At 33.1% G+C, this 19456-nt stretch overlaps 1 protein-coding gene and 1 pseudogene across 1 annotated transcript in view; one reads left to right on the forward strand and one right to left on the reverse strand.

Annotated features, from left to right (window-relative positions):
* Il1rapl2 (interleukin 1 receptor accessory protein like 2) overlaps positions 1-19456 on the forward strand; it is a 1287414-nt gene that overhangs the window by 750257 nt on the left and 517701 nt on the right. The gene's annotated exons all lie outside the window — the stretch shown is intronic.
* LOC100719494 (transmembrane protein 106C-like) lies at positions 13165-13910 on the reverse strand (annotated as a pseudogene).

Raw genomic sequence — 19456 nt, forward strand, 5'->3', positions numbered from 1 at the left:
TTTCTCTTAACCTCAATATGGTTGTTTGAGAAAGCTGAGAATATTCTCCCAAGGCCCTTTTCTGTAAGAATGAAAACTTGGAGCTTTGAATTGAGGGAAACAGCCATGAACGTGATCCAATAGTGTGGAGAAGATTCTTAGAGGGTTACTAATTACTAGGCATTACACATTATTGTTAGTCAAAACTTAAAACATCAAAAGATTGAGTGATATTTCCTGTATTTTATAAGGGAAGAAACAGAGAGAGAAAATAAGTCACTTGTCTATGATTACACATCTAGTTAGTGGTAGAATTAGTATGTTTAACCCACATCTGTTATGTAACATTGCTCTTAAAGGTTGTTGCTGCAAAATAACTAAATCACTTGTGTACACAACAGTGCTCAATTAATGACACCTGCTCCTTTTTTTCCTACTTGCCTACCTGCTTAATGTTTTTCCATTGCTATTTGCCTATATAAATTTTGAATTTGTCTATTTTCCCTGTGAACTATCGACAGACTAAACCTACTTAACAGCCACCAATTTATTCTCCTGAATGTAAGAGTTTTAACCATACTATCTAATGATAATTTTAATTATCTTAGAAATCTTATTGTATAAATTTCATCTCACTATTTACATTAATATCCTGCAAGATCAGCTGTTCCTCATGCAAAGATTGTATATGACATGAGGTACAACATATAGATATGGAACTGGAAGTAAGGTTGTGTGCTTTGCTATGTAATGGGTCATTTAATAATTTTAAAATCTTGTGTGTGTCATTTTGGCCTTAATAGTCAAGTGAGGAAATTGGAATTCTGAAAAGTAACTGTTCTCAATTTTCTACAAGAACATTGTTGATGGCTCTAGAATGAATTTCAAGCAGTTAATTTTCCATAACTTCTTCCACTAGTAATTGTTTATAACAGATCCACTGGCCATGGCACTATAATCTAATTTGACTCTAAGAATGTACCTACATGTAGAAGGAAAATACCTTATGATGAACAAAATATTAAGATGATATCTATCTATCTATCTATCTACCTACCTACCTACCATTGGGATTTCAGTGAAATAAAGAATTTGATCCCAAGAGAAGTCCAGTGGAAAATTCTTGAAACTATTTCTGCTCAGGATTCTTCTTTTAGACTAGAAAACTATGGTCTAAATTCTGATTCATATAGCAGCTGTACAATTCTAAGAATAGTAACTTACCTCTCTGAATCCCAGGTTTTCTTGTGTGTATGTAGAAAATGAGAAATGTGGTGTTATGCTGAGTTAAAGTAAATATATGAAAAATACCTAATGTCTTTGAAATAGTATTCAACAAGTGACAATTATAATTGGTATCCACATGATCATGATCTTTATCATTATCACCAGGAATCTTGCAAAGCTAATCTCAGAGCCATTTCACCACATGAAAATACTCTGATGAATAATCAAAGACAAATTCCCATTGTTAATTAGGAGCCTCATTTTCAGGGGATAAATTTAACAAATTAAGTTAATTACGAACTATGACAACTCAAACAATGAGCTACCTAGCGAGGTATTTCTATCCAAACTATTTAAATCAAGGTGATACAATTATGTAGAAGAATTTTCCAATTAAGATGGTCAGAGCATATTTTGATTATGTGTGTGTGAGCTAAAAGTTAAGGCTGCTGAGATAAAACTAAAGTGGAAACAAGTGCAAAAACCAACCATGGTGCAGACTGGTCTTTTCCTGTCCAGCATTTCCTTATGATTATGGTGTTCTATCAAGCCAGTTAGATAGACTCCTTTGACTCTCAAATAGGAAAATAATTCATCAGTTTTGGTCCATAAATCATATCTTGGTACTAGTGATATTTTATAAAGCTAGAAATGTCCCTGTGATTTAGCATTATGCTCCAGTAGGGATTCTGACAAGCAACTGGCAAACTCCAAATACGGAAACCTAAGTGATGAGTGCATAGGCATGAGCCAGGATGGAAAGAAAATTGATTCTTTTCTGGAGCATGAAAACTCGATCCTCTTGGAATGGCTACTGTAAAACAATCCACTGTGTATCTAATGTCTAGTGGTTTCTTAGTACATTTGATGAGTAAATTTAAATATTTTGTACATTTCACATTCTTTTCATTGGTGCTCACCTATAATTTCCAGTAACTCTACCTGTGTTCTGGGAAAATGAGATAGAAAAGTAATAATGATAATGTTCAGAAGTGATTAGATTAATTCTCCAAGTGTTTGCTAAATATTAATATTTAGAACATCAGAGCATCATCATAAACTCAGATATAAGATTTGCATGAAAACAATTATACTTTGCTTTTCTGTTAAAATACATTTTAAATAATATTAAACTGCTTAACTCACATCTAAAATCACATCTTTTCTATCTTGAAACTTGAGTTAGTAAAATTATTTAGATAATGCAACATATGAAGTAAAAGGTACATTTTAGGACAAGTGAATAAATATTATCTAGTGAAATTATTATCAACTCTATATCCATAAGCAATGCATTTAATTTTATTTTAATATTCATTAAATATATAATGTATAGGACAATTAGGAGCAACCAAAAAGAGACCTGATAAGTGTCCTGATTGAACTTGAAACAAAATAGAAGAGAAGAAACAGATATTGAATAATCACATGATTATAGTTATATATTAGAAAAAATGGTAAAAGAAACAATAGGATAATTGACATTGATAATGATTTACTTGAAGCAAAATTACATTTAAATAGGACTCTGAAGGCTACAAAAGTGACATCTAAGTAAAAAGAGTGACAAATACTTCAGAGGAAATAGCATATGTTGATGATTTCTCAGAACAGAAGCATGGTAATAGAAAAAAATGAACACACGATATATTATGGAAATAGAAATGACTATATTTTCTCTTGATGATTGCTAGGTTCTTGGTTTTAGTAATAGTGTGGGAAATTTTGATACTGAAATGGGAGGGTTATAGAAGGACCAATTTTGAGAGATTCGAGGATTCTGTTTGGCTCTTTTTTACTTGAGATACCTATTAGGTGCTGCTAGGGAATATTTGAGTAGACAGTTGGATATAGCAGTCTGGCATTTAGGGAGAAGTGTGAGCTAAATTTTTAAATTTTGGAGGCATTTGCATTGCATGTGGAGTAGGATACAAAAACGTAATAAATTATGTGAAGCAACTGATAATTTTTATAGGAGATCAAAGTAAACTGCAGCTTGTAGGTCTTATGTTACGGATTTTCCTTAGAATCATGACAGTTTTAAGAAAGCTGCTTATCATGATTCATCATTATCATGATTCCAAGCTTCATCAAATTATTTAATATCAAGCAAGGTTTTTGCAGATGCATATTGTAGATCAGTTTGATGGCATCCTGCATTTGGTTGACATCATTCATTATTATGTAAACTGGGATATACACTGGTCACTTTATTTACATAACTTTTTAATCTTAACCACAACCTTGAACAGTAAAGACCCCAATTCATAAGAAAAAAAAAAAAAAAAACCCTTAGATTTCAGAAGTACAGATTACCCAAGACCACACAAGTGAGTCATGGGACCCTTCCCATTCTCACATTTTAGGAAAGTGACTCTAAACTTACTTTTGGATTACTCCATTTTCTTTTCTTTACATTGTGAAGGGGAAAAGAGAACATTTAAAGACACGAAAACTTGCTGCTGGATCTGCTTGCTATTGAATAAAAAGTCCTGCTAGATAAAACTATTGTGTGGAACCTCTTCTTAGGTTTCTTGTGCATATGCATAGTTCATGATAATGACATACTCATTACATGCTAACACCATGCCTAGATTAGCAGTTGTTGCCATACACTTTTTATATCCTATTCTGAATTTTTATTTGGGGGTAACTACCAACCAAAGGACAAATCATTAAGGTTTATATAATGAAAGGAACATAGGGCCCACTATGTAGTTGATTCAGAATAAATGATAGCTCTCATTATAACTTCCTTCAATCATTGTGACTAGCTACCTCACAAAGCCTTATGAAACACAAATTATCATTTTACTATGAGGAACTAAAAAGATTAAGAATCAGGGATATCCCAAGGACTCACAAAAAATGAAAGACTGAAATTTGAATTTGAAGGTAAAATCTCTTATTCCTAGGCCTATGATTTATGAATTCTCAAATTTAATGACTGAGAGAATCCAGTAAAAAAATTATGACATATTGGAAAACATTCAGAGAAACTGTTTTATACAGAAAGTAGTTGGTTCCTGGTTAATGGAAGACCTTGAGTGATAGGAAGAATAGCTAGTATACTTCACCTATTAGGAAATATGTGCCACATTGCAATTATGATTGCATTAAATTGATAGGAGTCAGTGGAAAAACAGTAGGTAGCACAAATAACATAAAAAGATGTTCACAGAAGTCATGGAAGAAAAATGTCCTAACCATGGAAAATGAATTTGACATACAGATAAGTGAGATATATAGAATTCCAAATAACTATGATTAAAAAATCTGCATCAAGCCTTACCATAATAAGGATTCCAGAAATTTAACAGGAGAACAGAATACTAAAAGCTGTCACAGAAAAGAAATAGTTCATGTATTTTTAAAAAACCCATTAGGATCACGGCAGACTTCTCAACCAAACCCTCAAGTCAAGGAGAACTGAGAGTGAAGTATTTCAAGCCTTAAAAGAAAATGAACTCCAGTCTAGATTGATGTACCCCACAAAACTGACTTTCAAAATTGAATCTTTTATGCCAAAGAACACCTGAAGTTCATGAACAAATCAGCTCTCCAAAATATTCTGAAAGCCATTCTAGAAAAAAAAAAAAAAATGATGACTATAACTCCATGAACTCCAACAGAATGAATCCGCAAGGCAAGGGAAGTGGTGAAACAGAGGGGAAATAAAACAGAACCCAAAACAGAAAAATAACATGACAAGTATAAGTCAGTATAAATAAATTATAGCCATCAATATGAATGATCTCAATTCACCAATCAAAAGAAACATACTGTCAAAATGGATTAAGAAGCAAGATCCAACAATATGCTGCATGCAAGAAACATATTTAATTCAAAAAGAAATTCATAGACTGAAAGTCAAAGATGGAAAACAATATTTCATTCTGACAGTAGCCCATAAAAAAGCTTGGATAGATATTTTATTGGTAAACAAATTGGATTTTTAAGATAAGACTGATTAAAAGAGAAAATGAAAGTCACTGCATCCCTGTAAAGAAGAATAGAGGAGGAGGAGGTAACAATCTTAAATAAATATGAACCAAATTCTAGTGCATGCAATTACATAAAAAGTAATAGAATTGAAAAATCAAATAAGTAGTAAAACAATTTCAACGGGTGACCTCAATACCCCACTGTCACAGATGAACATATAACTAGACAAAAGATCAATAAAGAAAATCAGAACTGAACTGAACTTTGTAACAAATGGATTTAGTAGATATCTTTAGAGAATTCTACTACACAGCAACAGAATACACATTCTTCTCAGGTGCACATGGGTTGTTCTCCAAACTAGATCATATACCGGTTCATAGAACATGCTTAAGTAAATGTAAAGGAATTGAAATTATCTCATGTTTATTATGAGAACATAGTGCAATGAAATTGGAAATCAGTGGCAAAAGGAACCACAAAGACTTCATAAACACATGGAAATTAAATAAGGCACTCCTGAACAACCAATTGATCATAAATGAAAGAATAAATTAGATAATATCTAGAATTAAATTATGCCAATACAACATACACCAATTTATGCTATGCAATGAAAACAGTCTAATAGGAAATTTTGTAGCTGTTAATTCCACATCATGAAAACAGAATGAGCTCAAATATACAACCCACAGTTAAACCTCAAACTTCTGGAAAAGAATTACAACTCAAGCCCAAAGCTTCTATGAGTGAAAAAGTTATAAAGATCAGAGGAAAAATTAATTCAATTGTTACTAAGAAAACAATAAAAAATCAATTAATTGAAGTTAGTCCTTTGAAATATTAAATAAAATTGAAAAAGCTTTAGCCAACTGTACTAAAAAAGAGAAAAGTAAAATCTATGGAATTAGAAATGAAAAGGCAGAAATTACAACAGATACTGCAGAAATCCAGAAGATAACCAATACCTACTTCTAGAACTTGTATTCTAATAACATAAAAAACACAGAAGAAATAAACAGATGCCTAGGATAAATTACCTGTGAATTGCCCAAACTGAATCAAGAAGATATACAAATTCTAAATAATCTAATATCATCAGTCAATGAAATTGAAGATGCAGTTAAAAACTTATAAACAAAGAAAAGTTCAGGTCCTGCCATATTCACTGCTGAATTCTGCAAGAAATTTAGAGAAGACCTAATGCTTCTATATTCTTAAATTCTTTAATGTAATCTGAAGGAAAGCAGTACTATCAAATTCATTCCTGGAAGCAAGCATTACTCTGATAACAATATGAATGAAAGATCCAACCAAAAAAGAGAACTACAGGTCACTTTCTCTAATAAACATAGACTCAACAATCCTCAATAAGATACTGGCAAACAGAGTGCAAAAATCATCAGGTTTGTAAACCATGACCAAGCAGAATTCATCACAGGCATGCAGGTAGGGTTTGAAATATGTAAATTAATTCATATAATATACTGTATTAACAGAGCCAAGGACAACACCACATGATCATCACAATAGATGCAGAAAAAGCATTTGAAAAAGTCTACCCATTCATGATAAAAATATACAGAAAATTGAAATAGATGTCCCATATCTCAATCTGTTAAAGACATCTATGACAAAGAAGCGGCCAACATCAAATTAAGTGAACAAAAACTGAAACATTTTGCTCTAAAATCAGGAACATGACAATGGTGTCCGCTATTACCACTAGTATTCTATATAGTTCTGGAAACATTAGCAAGAGAAATTAGACAAGATAAATAAATAAAAGGAATAATGATAGGAGAAATTAAATTATCATTATTTGTGAATTACATGATACTTTATATAGAAGATCCCAAAAACTCCAACAAAAGACTGTTAGATTTAATAAGCAAATTCAATAGCATAGCTGGATACAAAATTGACGCTCTAAGATCAGTAGCATTCCTGTACAGAAATAGCAAACTCACTTAGAGTGATATGATGTTAACAGCACTTTTCACAATAGCATCATAAAAAATGAAATATCTAAGGAATCAATCTTGTGAAGGAAACCAAACACCTTTACACTGAAAAATATATTACTTTGAAAAAGTAGATCAAAGAAGGTATCAGAAAATGGAAAATGTTGAGTGGAAGAACCCAAATAGCGAAAGTGCCATTAGTCTCAAAATTAGTATACATATTTTATATAATCCCAATCAAATTACCAGTAACATTTCTCACAGACTTAGAGAAAGCAATACTAAAATTCATTTGAAAAAACAGATCTATAATAGAAAAAGCAATTCTGGACAACAAAGGCAAGGCAATGGACATTACAACCCCTGACTTGAAATTATGCTACAAAGTTACGGTATCAAATGACCTTATTACAATGTAATAAAAGCTATGAGAGACAAAAATACTGTCAACATTATATAAATGGGAAAATTAATACTTACCTTCTAAAATCAGAAACAATACAAAGATGTTCACTATCAATATTACTGTTCAACAGAGCACTAGAAACATAGGGGCTGGGGATTTAGCTCAGCGGCATAAGTGCCTGCCTCGCAAGTAGGCAGTCGTGAGTTCAATCCCTGGAACCGATAAAAACGAAAAAGACAAAAAAAAAAAAAAAAAAAAAAAAAAAAAAAAAAAAAAGAAACATAAGCAAGAAAAATTAGGTAAGAAATAGAAATGAAAGATATTTATTGGAAAGAAGGTCAAATCATCATTTGCAGATGACATGATCCTCTATATAGGAGACTCAAAAAAGTTCACCAAAAGAGTCTTAAGATTAATTATGAAGTGAAGTAATGCGGCAGGACATAAAATCAACACTAAAAATTAATACAATTCCTGTATATTAATAGTGAACTCACTGAGAAAAAATTAGAAAAGCAATATCATTTATGAGCCAGACCCAGGTGTCTCTCCATGAGTGAATGCCATTCGCAGACTATGGAGGGAGAGAACCAGGCCTCAAAAGGAAGTGATCCCAGCCTGGAAAGGATATGATTTTCATTGTTTTGTTGGGTTGGGTTTTATTCTCTTTTCTTTTGTTAGATTATATTACATCTGATGGTATGAGTGGCTATTTAAAAGATAGAGACACACATTATGGTAGCCATTTTGGATTTACTGTTGGCTTGTTTTGAAGTCTTTTATTGTATTCATTGTTTTTTATTATTTCTCTTCTACTAGGATCTGTTCAATTTTTGCTGTGTCCAAAGGTATCTGCAGCTATTTTGAAAACAACAAAAAGCATTATGGTAACTATTGTTGATTTTGTAAGGTTTTGAAATCCTGTGCTACTTATACTAGATTATTTTGACTGGTTTTATTCTGGGTGGTTTTTTTTTTTTTTGGCTTGGTTTTATGCTCTTTAAAATAAAATTAATGTTTATTTTTAGAAAAGAAATATCATTTGCAATAGTACCAGGAAAAATTAAATATTTTACTTAGGAAGTTAACTAATCAAGGAAGAGAAAGACATGTATAATAAAACCTATTGTACTCTGAAAAAAGAAAAGAAAAAAGAAGATATCAGATAATGGAAAGGTACCTTGAATTTCTGGATAGCAGAAATGGCCATACTTCCAAAATTGTATACATATTTAATGCAATCTCAATCAAAATACAAAATACATTCTTCACAGAACTTGGAAAGAATCCTAAAATTTAAATGGAAACAGAAGAGATCCAAAATAACAAAAGAAGTTCCAGTCACCAGAGCAATGTGGGAGGCATTACAATGCCAAACTAGAAGTTGTATTACAAAGCTACAGTGATGGAAACAACGTGATACTAGTACAAAACCAAATATGAAGATCAATGGAACAGAGTAGAGGATCCAAAGACAATACATTCCAATTCCTTGTTTTGTTAGATTGTTTCGTCCTCTTCCCTCCCCTCCCTCATTCCAGATTTCTTAACCTCCCTTCCACTGGAGAAAGATCCATCTTCCTACTTCCTGTCATGCATCCTCCATTGTGTTCTCTGTATATAATTTGAGTTTCTTATATAAGAGAAACCAAACAATACCCAAACCTGATCTATCTCATCTAACATCATAGTATAAATTAAATCTTCCTTTCACAAATGACAACTCCATCTCTCTCCACAGAAAAGCGCCACTCCATTATGAATAAAAACCATGCACTCTTTATCCAGTCATCTTTTGATGGACATACAGACTGCTTCCAAGATTTAGTTATTATTAATTTTACTGCTATAAAACATGGGTATGCATGCATCGCTGGAATATGTTTTACTTCTTTTGGAAAGATATCTAGAAGAAAATTGAGTCAAATGGGATTTCAACCTTTGTTTTTGAGGGATTGCCATACTGATCTCCATAGTAGTGTTGTACTAGTTTTCAGTCCCACCAACAGTGTAGAAGGGTTTCATTTTCCCCATAGCTCTGTCAGCATTTGGTACTATTTGGTTTCTTCATGGCAGTCATTCTTTCTGAGTAAGAGCTTACAGCTGTTTTAATTTGCATTTCTCTAATGGTGAGTGATGTTCAGCATTTCTTAATGTATTTATTAGTTATTTTATTTTTTCTAAGCAATGTCTTTATTTTAGCTGTTTATTTTTGATATTTCTTTATTTGAGGATTTAATTTTTAATATTCTTTATATATTCTAGATATTATTCCTTTTAGGAAGAGCTGGAAAAATTTTTTTTTCCTATTCTGTATATTTGTCTTTTACTATGTATGTTTTCAATACATGTTATTGATCTTTCTGTTGGTATACCAGCACATGCATATAACATAGTTGATCATTTTTATTTTTTATCTCCTCTTTTTCTCCCCCTTAATCCTGATTCTGATAGACATGAGGAAACCTATGGTAGGAAAATCGCCTAAAGAATGATGTGAGTTGGGAAACTGTGTGGGCATTGAAGAGAGGAGATATTGTGAAATTCAGATTTTGTAATAATTGTAGTAATCTCTCAGACTTGTCCTCAGCCATTTAATATTGAAAGAGAAAATGCAGCTTTTTGCTTTCCTTTCTCATACCTATCTTCTGCTTAATGTAATTCATATCTTGGCTGTATTTTTCATGCCTGAAAGTCAAGAGACAATCTCAGTTATTACTGGATAGTTTTTCAACATATGTCCAAACTATTCATTTATTCTTCTCCTTTTACAAGATGTGATAATCTCTGAAAAGTGGTGTGTAAATAAAATTGGAGAAAATTAAATCTTCCTTTAATCCAGGCATGGTGGTTCACGCCTATAATCCCAGGACTCAGGAAACTAAAGCAGGAGGAGCTCCATGAGTTTGGTGCCAGCCTAGGCTACATAGTAAGTTCAAGGCCAGCCTACACTACAAAGCAAGATCCTGTCTCAAAACAAATCTTGCTTTAAATGAACTAACCAATTTACTATCTTCTTTTCAAAGGTAAAACAATTTTCTCTATTTTTTCCATACAGTCCCAGTTAATTCTGTGTTTCTTTAAGACATTAATGTTTTTAATGGATTTTAATTTTATTTATATAGCTTCTATTTACATCTTTATACAGATTTTCTTTTAAGCCACTTTATTGAGATATTTTAGAATTCAACATTATGTAACCATTGATATGTTTTGACAATTATGTGTCCCCTAAAAATACATGTAACAATTAAATGTTATGTTAATCTCATTAACACTAGGTCTCAGGTAACCACTTTTATGCTTTTTGTCACAAGATTTATTTTAATAAGGGTTACTTTACTTTTAATGTCCTCTAGTGGCTATTTTGAGCTCATACTGGAGGAAAACTACTTTTTCCTCTCATTTTAAATTAGCCTTCTTACAAATTAAATGTAAGACTCTATCTGAGTAAAACATAGACTAAGGGAAAATGTTTATATCATCATGATTTTTTAAGAATATTTCTTAGGGTCATGGTGGTGATGATGTTTAGAAATAATTCTTGGCAACATAATCTGTGGAGGAAGCTACTATATAGTAGATTTTATTTACAAGAGTTCAAACATTTTTTCACAAAGTAAGTCACTGAACTTATATGGTTGCTTCTCTCTTTCATTTTGGCTAAAACTGTCATTTTAATCTTCATACACCATAAGTAGTTTAATGGAATAGGCACAAAAGCTGTTGTACAGACAGTGGGTAGAGGTTGGTGTTTTTAACAAGTGTTTTACCAGTGAAGGAAATGATCTAACTTTAAACTAGCTATATGAATTTTGATAGGGCCCTTAGCTTCTTTGAGTCTCAGTTTCTTCCATGTATTAAGTGGAAATAATAATAACCATCATCAGGATGTAAGTATAAGGATTAAATGAGATATTGTACATGATTTCTGCCTAGTACCAAAGAGCTGTACACACATGCAGATCCTTATAATCCCGAATCATACTCCATCAACAAATACTTTCTGAATATATACAGTTTCTGAAAAAGTAGGGGGATAAATTATAAGTACACAGAATGATAAAATCAGTAGACACAATAGTTTATTCTCTCACTTTACTGGAGATCAGATGAATAGATAACTATACTACTAATCCCTGTTAGTTCATAAAAAGAATAGTTTGTGCTTTCATTGTTTGATTGTTTGATCATTTTTCCATGCCTATATTTTGTTATCTGAACAACTACTTTGAAGATAACAATATACAATATATTAAGAATTGTTAATATCTTATTATTTTGCTTTAAAATTGTATATCATCCTTTTTATTTTTTCATTAAAAGATAAATGAAGGATGTAGAGGGGTAAATTAACTTGTCAGTTTATTCATTCATCTATTCAATAATTCACTCAAAGAATATTTATTAATCTCTACTATACTCTGATACTATTATGTATGATGTGCATTTATCAGTGGCTAATAAAACTACCTTCATGTAATTTACATTTTAGTGAGAGAAGATAAATAACAAATGTGTGCAAGGGAACAGGAAGTTTCAAATTTGTAATATAGAACAGTCATAAAAACTCTCATTGATAAGGTGATATGTGAATAGAAATGGGATAGAAATGAGGGATAACCATGCTAATATCTCATGGATGGCTATTCTAGACAGATATCATTGCCAAACCCCTGATCTTTGGCTGAGAAATGTCAAGAAGGCCAGAGTATCTGGAGCAGAGTAAGCAGGTGCAAATTAAAAGATAAGGTGATGAAAGTAGTGATGGTAGAACATGCGATCATCTAGAGCTATGTTAGTAATTATAAGGATAGTGAATATACTTTTAGATGAAAATCCATTGATGATTTTTTTTACAGAGGCTTCACATGGTCTGATGTATTTTACAAAGATCCCTCTTTATGCTGAATAGAATATAGACTAAAAAGAGTAAGGACTGGAGCAAGAGACAAATTATGAGGCTATAACTGTAGCCCAGGGGGTAAAGGTTAGTGTTTGTTTATTTGTTTGTTTGTTTCAAAAGCAGGATTTATTTATTTTTCTATGAAATCTCCAATCCATGTTCCAGCCTGTGGATGAGGGGTAAAGCAAGGCTCACAAAGACTTGGTGGAAACAACTGTAACTTCTTATAGGACCCTCCCTCCCTCCAAAACATCTTCGTCTTTTTTAAAAGCTCCTAGACATCTTGGATCATATTAAACAACTGCATATCAAGTGGGTCTGTGCCATCTTCTTTCAGGTGTTCCAGGGGTCCCTCCCTGCTGCCACTGCTGCATCAGTGAGGCACCAATAGAGCCACAGCTGCACTAACAGTGCTAGCTCCACATTACTCAATGATAACGTGGCCCATGGTATGCTTTCAGCTTATCAGGCCATAAGAACAGCTGGATTAAATTCTCCACACCCTTATCTGTGCCAATTATTTGTTGGGCACAAGGTAGGCACTTAGCAGTGATTCTGTTGGCTCTGGGAAACACATATAGTGCTGCAGAGACTTTATCTCTAAGTGACAGGAAGGGGTTAACAGAGCCAGTTCCTCCTGTACTTCAACCAACTGGGGTCAGTGGTAAACTCTGGGCCTAGGAACAGATGCTGGGCTGTCTTCTACAGATGCTGCCAAGAAGCTCTAAGAGCAGGTGCTAAATAGCTGTGGAATTTGCTCCACAATTCATGTAGTGATTTGTCTCCAGGGAGCCCTGGGTCGTGAGCCCTGGTATGAAATTTTCACTGAAGTTTACATGAAGATCACTATGCTGTGCAGGATATTAGGTACTGTGCAGAAATAGTACACATAGGAAAATGGTCCTCCTATCTGAGCCTTCACCACAAAGTCCACTGGCCTCTCACTGTGGTAGAATGAGAGAGACATTCATAGTCACATGTTGTGCCAACTACTGTGTTCATGTACGGAACCTGGCTGGACAGGCTGGTTACTGACACTGGGTAGATGTTGGAGTTCCGGATTTTCAGTGTGGCCATGATACAAGGATTACAAGGGAATCCTATTTATTAAATGTGACTTTAACCACTTTGATGCCATCAGTATTTACAAGGACTGAATATGGAAACAGGAAGAAAACCACCAAACTAAATGACAGGAGGCACAGCAGAACCAACAGAAAGACATATTGTTTAGTTCTCTGAGGGTAAAACCTCTGATCACTGTGTGGGATCAAAGATATCAATTTCAATAAATTGCTCTGTTGGAATGTAGCCTGTCCCTTGGCAGGTGAGACAGGTGATGCTATCTCTGCCTATGAACTCGACATATTGAAACTGGGCAATGGCTTTTTTCTTGCTCAGGATCAGCCAGGATGTCCGCCTTGCCATATTTCTTTTGCTTGGAGGAGGAAGGGCTAGCAGAGAAAGAATACTGAAACCCCATGGCTGCGATGTCCCATTTGTATCATGTCAGGGCCCAAACTCCAAGCAGCTTCTCTCTGCACATATCCCATGGCCACTTGCCCTCTCCAGTGGATTTTTTGTTTGTTTGTTTGTTTTTCTTTTTGAAACAGAGTCTCACTATGCAGTTCAGGGTGGGCTTGAGCTTACTTTGTAGCCCAGGTTCGTCTCAAATTTGCAAAGATCCTCCTGCCTCAGCCTCCTGAGTGCTGGGATTACAGGCATGCACCACCTTGCCTGGCTTTCAGCAGGTTTAATATTGGCTTCTGATCATCAGAGAAGCCTGCCAGCAGCGCAAAGATGAAGAGTCAAGGCTAGCATTTTGAATAAGGATTTTAATAGTGAAAGGAATGAGAAGTGATAGAATTCTGGTTAAATTATGAAGGTAAAAAAAAACTGGTGTTTTGATATTATGCAAATATGATATATTAGAGACAGTTATAAGTTACAAATTTCAGATATTTTTGTCCTGCATTAAAAGAAGGTTGGAGGTCAGTTATGGAGATGAGCAAAATTAGGAATCAGGGTTTGTTTTTGGACATACTATAGTTGAGTTGCCTTTTAGATGTCTAAGACATTGTATGGACAGTTGAGATATGAATTCAAAGGAGAAGTCCACCAGAAAGAAACACGTTTGGTATTAAACAGGTAAGAAAATTAATGAGATCAATAAAGAATAGCCACAAAATAAAAAAGGTCTGAGTTCTGAGCAGCGAATATATGCAAACATTAGAGGATAGAGAGAGAAAAAGAAAACAGCAAAGTACCATGAGAAAGGGTATTCAATCAGATGGGAAGAAAACTAGTAGGAAGTAAATGAATACACTGTTTAAAAACAAGAGTGAAGTTCTGTGCCAAATATTATTCATTGTTCATACAACTAGCAAAATTGACCTTACTGAGAAACATGGCGGTTGCAAGTTGCCAGGATCTTGTTTTGACAGGTTCAAATCAATGTTTGTTTTCTCTGTACCACACTACTTTTTCATCAAGAGTAAATATCTCTTCATTCCTATATGAATGTTCAAACTTTTGGCTTGCATGAGCTACAGTGATGGAAGAGAAATTGTCTTGGATATATGTTAACTGTGTGATATAAAATATATCAGGATATATATATATATATATATATATATGAACAAATCTCCCTTTATTTTAAAATTTTTATTATAATGTTTAAAAGGAGGGCCTTATAAACATAAAATGAGTGGGATATTTGACCTGGTTTTGTGAAACTAATGCATCCATTTGTGGTTCAATAGAAGTGGTTGTAATTCTTAGTGAGTTTTCAAGGTGCTCATCAGATTTTTTAAATCTAATTGTACTCTCCAGGGTAGTTTGAAATACAATTATTGGCAATTGCTGTGTTACTCACAGGGCATATGGCATCTGATATATGCAAGTGTTGGTTCAACTGTGATTGTCGGGTAGAAAGCACACCCTCATATATACTGCATTCTCTTGTTGCCTATACGGTCCATGTTTGGTTTATAAAATCAAGAAAAGAGGGCTGGGGATTTAGTTCAGCAGCATAAGCGCCTGCCTTGCAAGTGCACATCTGTGAATTCGATCCCTGGTACCAATAAAAAACAAAAATCAAGAAATGAAAAATACTGTTAAAACACATGCAGATTTTAACAGTATATAATATGTTGTGGACTTACACTTGGCTGTTGAGGACTTCATGTGGCCCACGGGCCAAAGATTGATGCCTGTGCAACTACATATTGTGTATAAGAACCTATCATGTACTAGGCATTGTCTTACATGCTAAAATTCAGTGATAGTTATGGTGTCTCCCTTTAGGGAATCTGTGGTTTAGTAGATAAATGAGATGCTTCAACAATAATAATAGTACACCTAAGCTACAGAGAAAACATATGAACTTTGGAAACAGATTTTATCTTGGGCAGAAGTAAAGGGTGGTGAAAAAAATTTTTTTTCACTGAAAATATTCACAATTTAGAGGGGCCCAGGATTTAGCTCAGTGGTGTAAGCACTTGCCTGGCAAGTGTGAGGTCTTGAGTTTGATCCCTCTTCCCCAAAATAAATAAATAAATAAATAAATAAATAAGCAACTCATTACAACCAGTGATGAGTTAAGGTCCAGTAAACAAGGAATAATTTACCCAGAAATGCTCTATAGATCTAAAACACCTAAGCATTTTTCTGAATGATAGATTTTTATTTACCAAATAGACAAGTTGGAGAAGGAATAGAGAAAAAAACAAGGACCCAATAATTCAGGGTTTTAGATGCCACATTAAGCAGCTTGTTTTTTCTTATAGTTCCTTAGTTGCCACTGTATATTTTTAGGTGGGGAATTTCTATATTAGAGGAGTTAGTGACAAATTGGAGAGAAGAAACAGGGAAGAATCGAGTGCATAATTTTCTTGTTTCTTGCTTCAGTGATTGTATAGATTGATATACCAAAGTCTCCCAGATCATCAAAGATTAACTAGTTAGCTTTGTTCAAATTTGATTCAACCTGACTATCCTGACACTAGCGAGGTAAGCGAGGTAAGTACTAAATGTCCAAGTACTTCACTAATACTTAATGGAGTTGGATTTTCTTTAAGTGGACCACCCAAGGTCACAAAATTTCACTTTTTGCTAAATAAGAACATTTCTCTTTTGATAAGGCAAAAGTGGGTCAAATGCTGGGACACATGGCTCTGAAGGGCCATCAAATGAAATGTACAGCTGGGCCCTTAGCCCTTCATGAAAGATATTTCTGCCTATTTAAAGCCTTTTTGCAGCTTGATCAAAATCAAAACCATTTTGAAATATAATGAACTATTACAGTTTGTGCTGACTCTCTGCTTGTCAAAGACCCTTACATAAAACAGGATGTTTGAATACCGAATTCATTGGTCCCTTTGCACAACGTTTAGTGCTGTATTTTTTTAATGTGAGAATTTTATTGAAGTAATATACTAGAGATAAAACTTTTAAATTAAAAAACAAGTCTTGCCTACTGCTTATAAATGCTTATTTGCTATTAATTAACTATCTAAATTTGAAGCAAAAGTGAAATTTCAATTTGGAGGCTTGGGTTCAACTTAATCACACTTGTCAAACAACTACAATATATTTGTGGCATTTATAATAAAACCACCAAAGCAATCATGAATATAAGCCCTGATTCTGAATCTTAAGATTTTTGTTTTTTTAAGAATTATTGGTGGAATCACTTAGACGTATTGAGGCAGCAAGGAGACAAACCTATGTCAGTCTTTATGATTGAATATGCAGTAATTATACATAGTAAAAACATTTAAACATTGAAAATATTTATAGTGAAAAATCTCCTAGTTCCTCCAACATTATTCAGGTGTAATATTTTTCGGGTGTAATATTTTTCAGGTGTAATATTTTTTGAGTTTTGAGTTTATGGATATCTTTCCAGAAATATTCTATTGTATGATAATCACTTCAAAGTATAATACAGGAACTACTAGAATCTCCAGAACATTTTCAAGGGATCCACACATTCAAAACTATTTTTCGAATAATAATGATGGAGTTAATAATGATGTTGACAGATATGATGTTTTTTGACACTGAAGAATCATGAAATGAGTCATTTTTTTCGAAACTGCATAACTTGGTAAATTAGTATTTTTAAATGACTAATGCACATTTTTATAGGCTTGTGAATTTTAATGTGAAAAAGTATGAAAAAATATTTTTCATAGCTTCAAATTCCACAATCCACTTAATCTTTATGAAACTTGCTGTTTTTGGTACAGTATCAAAGTTCATACATGCTCTTTAAAAAAAAGATAAGATATTCTTCCTTTTTCCATTTATTATTGTGTGGCTAGATTTTATCATATATCTGAAACAAAAATATATTAGAAACAGGTAAATACAGAATCAAGCATAAGTATGTAACTGTCTTCTAAAAATCCAAATCCTAGATAATTTTGTAAAAGTAAAGTAAGACCATAATTCTGTCTTTTTTGCTTTGGAAAATAATTTTTTTTTGAAAACCATGCTCCTTAAAGTCAAATATACTATATAATAACATATTGACTTAAATTAATTATTAAATATTGTTAAAATTTATCAGTGTTAATTACTGATATAACCTATATAAACAAAAGTTCTTTGGGATCCCTTCTATTTTTTTTTTTTGTACTGGACATTGAACTCATGACTTTGTGCTTGCAATGCAGGCACTTACACCACTGATCTAAATCCCCAGCCACACTATTTTTCTTTTTTTTTAAATTTTATTTAAGAGGAAAAAGAGAAAAACACAAAACAAAACAAAGCGGTGTAAGGGTACACGTAATACAGAACTACAAAAAAACAAAAAAAATATAACAGTAAGAAATCACCTGTTAATAGATTACATATTATCATCTTGGAAATAGTTGCTCAAATCACAGTATCAAAGAATACAAAGTGGACATTCAAACAGGGAGACTGCAAACAGCTGTGTTCAATGATCCAAAAACATTAATATAGTCAGCTATTTAACACCCCTAAACACACTTGCTGTTATATCCGTTAGAGCTCTTTTTTTTCTCCTCTCTTTTTTACAACAAAATTTACACATTTTGGATTTTATTACTCCTTAGTTCTTATTTCTTTTTTTTGGGGGGGAGAGAATAAAGTAAAATATGGCAAAACAAAGCTGTCAGTCAAAACCAAGGATAGACATAGCACATGATGTAGAACAGAGTACAAGGTTATCAACAATGGTTATCAACGTTCTCTTGTTTCCTTAAAAAGAATTGTCACACTATTTTTCATGAATGTAAGTTTTTATGAGATCAAAATGACTGAGGACTGCTGCTGTATTAAATAAATACATGTGCACAATATTCACTACATTTTAAATTGTTTCTATATATGCCCATGTATTTTTATTATAGTCATTAATGCATATTACAGAAATTAATGTGCTTCATTGTGACATTCCTGTGCCTACACGTCCAAGTGCCACGCTTTTACCATGTCCACCCTCTCTTCTACTTTTTTGATCTCCTTTTCAACTCCCTAATACAGAGGCCGCTTCCCCTTTCCTAGTAGTCTTTTTTCTACTTTTAATTCATCTCTTTATTTAATTATATGTTCCACATATATGAGAAAACATCTGATACTTGACTTGCTGTGTCAGGTTTATTTTGCTTAACTTGATGTTTTTGTTCTATCTCACCCAGGCATAATGGTCATTACTAAAAAGCAAACAAAAAACTATTGTTTTGTGAGGATGTGAGAAAAACAAAACCCTATACAATAGTAGTAGGAATGTAAAGTAGCACAATCATTGTTTATATTTGTGTTTGCACATAGAGTGGTACCTCCATTCATGTTCTCATTATAAACTAAGTTGTATGAGAAATGAATCAAATTTCCCCATAAGGTCAACATTGGACCTAATCACTGAATTTGCTTCAGGCACCATGGCAACATACTTTGCAACTAATATGTGACTTAATATTTTGTGTAAAATTTTGGATATGATTCCAAATCAAGAATGATAGGTATATATCACAACTTTTAAATGGCCACATA

Source organism: Cavia porcellus, unplaced genomic scaffold, assembly GCF_034190915.1.
Source record: "Cavia porcellus strain 051 isolate PalLab524CR breed Dunkin Hartley unplaced genomic scaffold, mCavPor4.1 scaffold_3, whole genome shotgun sequence".
NCBI classification, from domain to species: Eukaryota; Metazoa; Chordata; class Mammalia; order Rodentia; family Caviidae; genus Cavia; species Cavia porcellus.